Here is a 6,434-nt window from a genome sequence, read left to right as displayed (position 1 = left end):
GGGAATGAGACTTTTGCTTTTTTTTCTCTTTCACCCGTACTATCCCTGTGATGTTTGTCCAGGTTCAAAATGTTAAATCTTGCTACGTTGGAAAAAGAGGAAAACTAAAACTACAGCGGCCTTTGCTTTCTTCACTGGCATCTTGAAAACAACAGGCCAGCTAGCTCTTTCAAAAGAGGAGAAATGTGAGCATCTGCTAGGAGAAAGGCTTATTCTGCTGATGAAAGAGTACTTTCCAACTTAGCAGCTCCAAGTCCAGAGGAGCTCATTGGGTCATGCACATGTAAGACTTTGCACATGTTCATTCTCAAGACCATTTTATGGTTTCTTAAAATGCACATGACAGCTGATATTTTCTGCATTCACTGCTGCATATATTGTAACACAATCCCTGATAACACTGTGATAGCACTGCACTATGAGATGTATTCGGCTAGCTCTTGCACAAAAATTTACTGAACAGCACTAGTGCATGAAATATACTCGGAGTCGAGAGTGGATTTCATGCTCTTTATTCAGCTCATAGTGGTGAGGAGGAACGGAAGTTCCCCCAGAACGGTTGCCTTATATACATTATTTACACAATGGGCCCCATGTGATTGGCTAATTCTGGGATTCTCCTGTAGGCCAATCAGGTTGCGGATTCCCTTCCACCTGGAGCTGGATTGGGTGGCTCCTGTGGACCAATCATACTGCTGCATTCTAGATCCTATTGTTCTAGGACAAATCAGACTGCTGCATTCTGAATCCTATTGTTCTAGGACCAATCAGACTGCTGCCTTTTGGATCCTATTCAGCTCAGTACATAACAGTGTATTTTCCCCATTCACTCACAGTCCTTTGGATACAAACCAGCCTACCAACTCCCCATGCAAAAATTATGCCAGGATTCATATCAGTGATGGTCGCCAATAAACCTTATCATAAGCTGAAGAAAAAGGGAAAGAGGGCGAACAATATAAATTAAACAGAAACTTAGCTGAATTAAAGAAACGAACTAACTAACTAACTAAAATCAGTGATTCTGGAAAAAACTGCAGCCAAGTTGGCTTGGTTGAGAGAATTCAAGATCCTGGTCATCAGAAAACTAGATGCAACTTTAAATTTGGACAACAGAAATGGGAAATACCTGTATTTCCATGTCCTTGACTAGTTGGCCTATTGATCTTTTATTATTAATATCAAAGGTAAAGGTACCCCTGCCTGTACGGGCCAATCTTGAATTATTAATATTATTCTCATATAAATTTATTTCTTCTTTTCCAATTATGTTTTACCTATTGAGGAATAGATTTACACAGGGTGTATGCAAGAACACACACAAGTTGATAGAAACCATTTCAATTAAACAACAACAAAAAACCCCATCACCGCAAAGTGAACAATGTCAATGCAAGCTGTTCCTTATGCTCCATTGTCTTTATGTACACAAGAAAAGTGGTTCTGCCCGTTCCCTTCATTTATTGTAAAATATCATGCACAATCTCTGACTCATTCCTGGGATTTGCTTGCTTTATGTTGAGCACGACCTGTGTTAGCTTTGTTCCTTTTAGCTGTACAAATTGGTCATCAGTAGCACTGTGGGAAGTAACTCGTTTATTAGTCATAGCCAGCTCTGTAATATGAATGCCTAAAGCAGAAATGGTCTCTTTTGATCACCCTGGTCTGCAGTGAAATTGCCCCATGGATTGAAATGAAAATGTTTGGATGAGTGTTTTAATTTGTTACGCATTTCTTAACTGATTGTGTATGTTGCGTTTGGGTCTTTTTGTCTTTGGGAAAGTAGCACTAGAACAGTTCCCTTATGCTGGTGATCAATGTGTTTCTAGTTGTGATGATTTCCCCCACCTGCTTTATTTGATAAAAGCAAGATTATGTAGATTTTTCAGTCATACAAGAGCTAAATTTCCAGACGCATTTCAAACTTATCTTAAAGCTCTATGTATTCCACCATCACTGCTGAGGATTGTTAAGGGTGCTAGGAATTGCAGCTCTGTAAGGAGTAAAGAACAGCTCCCAGGTTTCTTTGGGGGAAATTGTGACCGTTAAATGATAATGATGATGATAATAATAATAATAATAATAATAATAATAATAATAATAATAATAAAAAATTTTTATTTATATCTCGCCCTCCCCAGCCGAAGCTGGGCTCAGAGCAGCTAACAACAGCAAAAGTAACACAGTTTACATAAAATCACAATCAATTAATTGAAATACATTCTAAAATCAATTCATTCTAAAATCAATTCTGAATCAAATTAATGGCAACCGTTGGGCTAGAGTTCTAAAGAGTTCTAAAGAGATATAAATGACTTTTAAATGTATGGGATGGATGTGACCTGTATGGCCAAACTAAAAACCGTGTGTTTAACCAAACACAAGTGCATCGGGTTTGGTCCAGTGTGTCTTGAGAGGGCATTTGCCACAGGTTCCACTTCAAGGACAGCAGGTAGTGGTTCTGCCTTTAGAGGTGAACAGAAGACAAAGGGGCCAGTGACAAATCTTTACCAATGAGGAAAGGAAGGAGCAGTTCAGGTATGTGTGCCAAATGATTGGTAGTTGCCTCTAAATTATTTGCATGACTGGCCTACCTTTCTTCATTCAAAGAATGTGTGATCTTTCCAGACATTCTGGCTTGGCAGCCAAGGCAGTTTTTCAAGGGATTAAAGATGCCATAAGAGCAACCTGAAATATGCCCTAAAAGCATATAAACTTAATTTTATTTGCAATACTTGGTGTTGAGTGTTTGCATGATGATGGGTAATCTAGTTTAATAAGAAATGTAGTAACACAGAAAAGGAGCTGCTAAGCACACCCCAAGTCAACATAAATGAATTGCTTTCCCCTAGAAATATATATTTCCATTCAGTTATATTAGATATATACACACACAGCACAGTCAAAGAAACTGGGAGGGAGGGAAGGTTTTGTGCAAATGCAGCAGAGCTGCCATCTAGTGCTTGGCACAGACATTGGCAGGGAGAGAAAAGAATGAGCTGCTGTAAAAACTCAAAAGTTGTTTTACACAAGTGATATTTAAAACAGTGTTTTTGTTTTTTGAATTTTTGTGTTGCCTATAAGCTGACTATGATCCTTAAAGTGTGTATTTATCATAAAATTATATCTTCCGCTTCCTTCCTTGCACTAATGGCATTCATTTAGTGATGAGTCTCAGATCAATAGGTGTCAAGCACTGGATCTACATAGATATAAAAAATGTGACAAAAACCCCCACTATAAATATATACAGTTATACCTCAGGTTGAAGTAGCTTCGGGATAAGTATTTTCGGGTTGCGAGCTGTGGCGACCCGGAAGTAACGGAGCGCGTGCGCAGACGGTCAAAATGATGTCATGTGCATGTGCAGAAGCGGCGAATCGCGACCCGTGCATTCGCTTCTGGATGCGAACGGGGCTCTGGAACGGATTCCGTTCGCATCCAGAGGTACCACTGTATATGCAATTTGCCATTGAGCTCTACAGCACCATCTGGTGGCACATTTTTATAACACACTTATAACATTATAATTGCCGCTGTGTAGTTGAGTCCAGGGACTGGCTGAATGTGGAGGAGTGGTGGGAGGCTCCAGCCAGAGAACCCCCTAGCAAAGTCTCAGAAGAAGGCTCAGAGCCAAGGGAGTGGTGGTGGGACATGGAAGACAGGTCCCAGGATGAAGGTGGGACAGGATGGTTGAGGGCTGTCAACCCTCAACAAGCTTGAATGAGAGAAAGGAAGAAGAGGCAGAAAGCACTGCAGATGTAGGACAGGCAGCTGGGAAGGAGGTGGGGGCTGAGGCTGCAATAGATTCACAGGAGTCTGCCAGTCCTACTGTATTCAGATCCCCCAACCCCCTTGTCTCCAAGGGCAAAGAGGGCTTTGCATGTAGCAAAGAGCACAGTGGGCCTCTCCCTGACGGAGCTTAAGTCTCATGGAGAAACAGCCAGATGGGGAGGAGATTTAGGGGGAAGTGAGAGGCACAGATTGTCAATTTCGGCAACTGCTTTATCAGGGCTAGTCTTGCCCATGGGTTTCTCTGTTTTTATTCTGTTTCCTTGAATAAAGAATCAACTTTACTGCTCGTCTCTGAGTCTCCATGCTGACCTGCAGCTGAAGCAGCCCTGACAGCAGGTATTCCTAGCATCTTAAAACACCCTTAATATTTATGTCGCCATATATGGTTTCATTGCTATTTAGCAGCAATTTTGACTGTTCTCAGTAAGGCAAAAGATGAGGGGCTTATTGTCTTTTTATTTTTACAAGATCATTATAAACATATAAAACTGTGATTGAGAATAATAGAAATAAACAATAGATCCTGAATAAGGCTCTCTCTCTCTCTATATATATATATAATGTTCATAACTGCATATATAAACCACATGTCTGAAAACCCAGAGAAAAAGTCCTGAAACCATTTTGTCCCTCCCAAATAGATCTCAAATATTTCTCTGCAAGGTCAAAGGAAAATGGAAAAGTCTCCCCATTGTCTTTTCATTCATGAATCCTGTCTTAAGGGTATGTCTGTGTATGAATAGGGTGAACCTGTGACCTGGCTCAGGAAACTAAGTACGGTATTTATCATTACAAAAGACTGACCAGGCTCCCCAGGTAATCCAATCAAGTGACCACTAACAGGTAACCTGCCAGACAGGAGATAAACGCACTCAGATTTCTGTTGTAGGTTTTCTGTGATGTAGGTATGATGTATCTGGGGGGGGGGGTCCTTGAGCTACACCCCTTCTGTGATGTATATATGATGTTTCTGGGGGTGGTCTTGGACTCCAGGGCGGGCAATTTAAAATGTCTATATAAGGGTGGGCACACCTTTGTTCTGGGTCCTCCTCTTTCCTGTGTGTGAGGGGAGCACCCTGTTGCAACAGTCAATAAAGATCGTCTTACTAGCTGCTTTGCTTCTCAATATTCTCTGGTTGGCCTCTGTTATTTTCTCTGACCGATGGAGAACCTACAAAGGACTCTATAAGGGCTCTTGTGTCCCCCATAAGCGAATAAGGGCAGACTTATGTTTATTACAATCCTAAGTACCATGAACAGAAGGCATCTAATCCAAAAAGTATTTTGCATCCCCCCTCCCCACAAAAAACCAACAACCGTATGGAGCATTGGGTGATGATTTTGGTATATAGCATGGAGGCTGCTGGAGGATGGTGTTAGGGTCGTAACAAAAGATTGCCTTATTTTGAATAAGAACAGTGGTCCATCCTGCTCAGAAATGTCTCCACCAGGGGTGGGATACTGGATCTCACAGAAGGGCAGATCCTGACTGGGTAACTTTCCAAGTGCCATTTTGACACGTGCTTCAAAGTTCAAGTTGTGAGAGCAGACAGAAGCTTGTCTCCAATCTTAGCATTGTGGTCCCACAATGTGTATATGTGTTTATGATGGATACGTGTGCCGAGAGCTCAAACGCAGGAGAAGCTTCCTGATGTAGAATAGAATGTCCCTATTTTCAGTAGAGAAGTGTTGGAGGGTATGCAATTTACATGGGGGTTACATTCCAGGGATCACGCCTAAAGCCAAAATCACGTAAAGCCGGGGCCGGCAAGGTTTACCTCGCCTGGGCCGGTTCACGGAGCTCGCTGTGTGGGCTGGATCGCGTCTGCGCAGACGCAATTTCTGGCACCGTGGAAGTGAGTCCCCGCTCTGTGCTGCGCCGGTTTAGCGCAGTGCGTGGGGACTCGCCGAGCAGACAGCTCGGTTCGGGGGCAGCTCGTGGGCTGTTTAAACAACCCCCGTGGGCTGCCTGTGGTCCATGGGCCGGAGGTTGCTGACCCCTGACGTAAACCCCACTGGGTTCAATGGTGGGTGGGATTGCCAGAGTCCTTTTCCTTGGAACCAAGCCCCTTTTCCCTTCCTTTTTAAATTTGTTCAGGCTGATTTGGTTGCATAATTAAAATAAGGCTGTACCTGCCAGTGGGCTTATATATTAGAATAATAGAACTGTAGAGTTGGGAGGTACCATGAGGGTCATCTAGTCCAACCCACTGCAATGCAGGAAACTTTTGCCCAACGTGGGGCTCAAACTCATGACCTTGAGATTAAGAGTTTTGCTCCGTTAGGATCCAACAGGGCTTATTCCCAGGTACATAACAAGAACAAAGCATGAGCCAATGGATCGTCAGGCCAATGGCCCACCGAGTCCCGCATCCTGTTCTCACAGTGGCCAGCCAGAGGCCTGCGAGGAACCAGCGAGGAGAACCTGAGCACAAGGCAGTTAGAAGCAGCGGTGCCCCCCGCCAAAATAATTATTTCAGAAGGACAGAAATCCCGCTCCGATTCTCCCCTAGAAGATTCGATCAGTTTAAATAATAAGCTCTTTGGGTTTTTTGGGTTGACTCTCACATGCCGAACGCTACTTATTACGCGACTTCCTTTGCACTTCCGCCACTCTCGCCCCGCACATGGAGGATTCC

The sequence above is a fragment of the Podarcis muralis genome, chromosome 6 (genome assembly GCF_964188315.1).
Source record: "Podarcis muralis chromosome 6, rPodMur119.hap1.1, whole genome shotgun sequence".
NCBI lineage: Eukaryota > Metazoa > Chordata > Lepidosauria > Squamata > Lacertidae > Podarcis > Podarcis muralis.
This window is presented reverse-complemented; position numbering follows the sequence as displayed.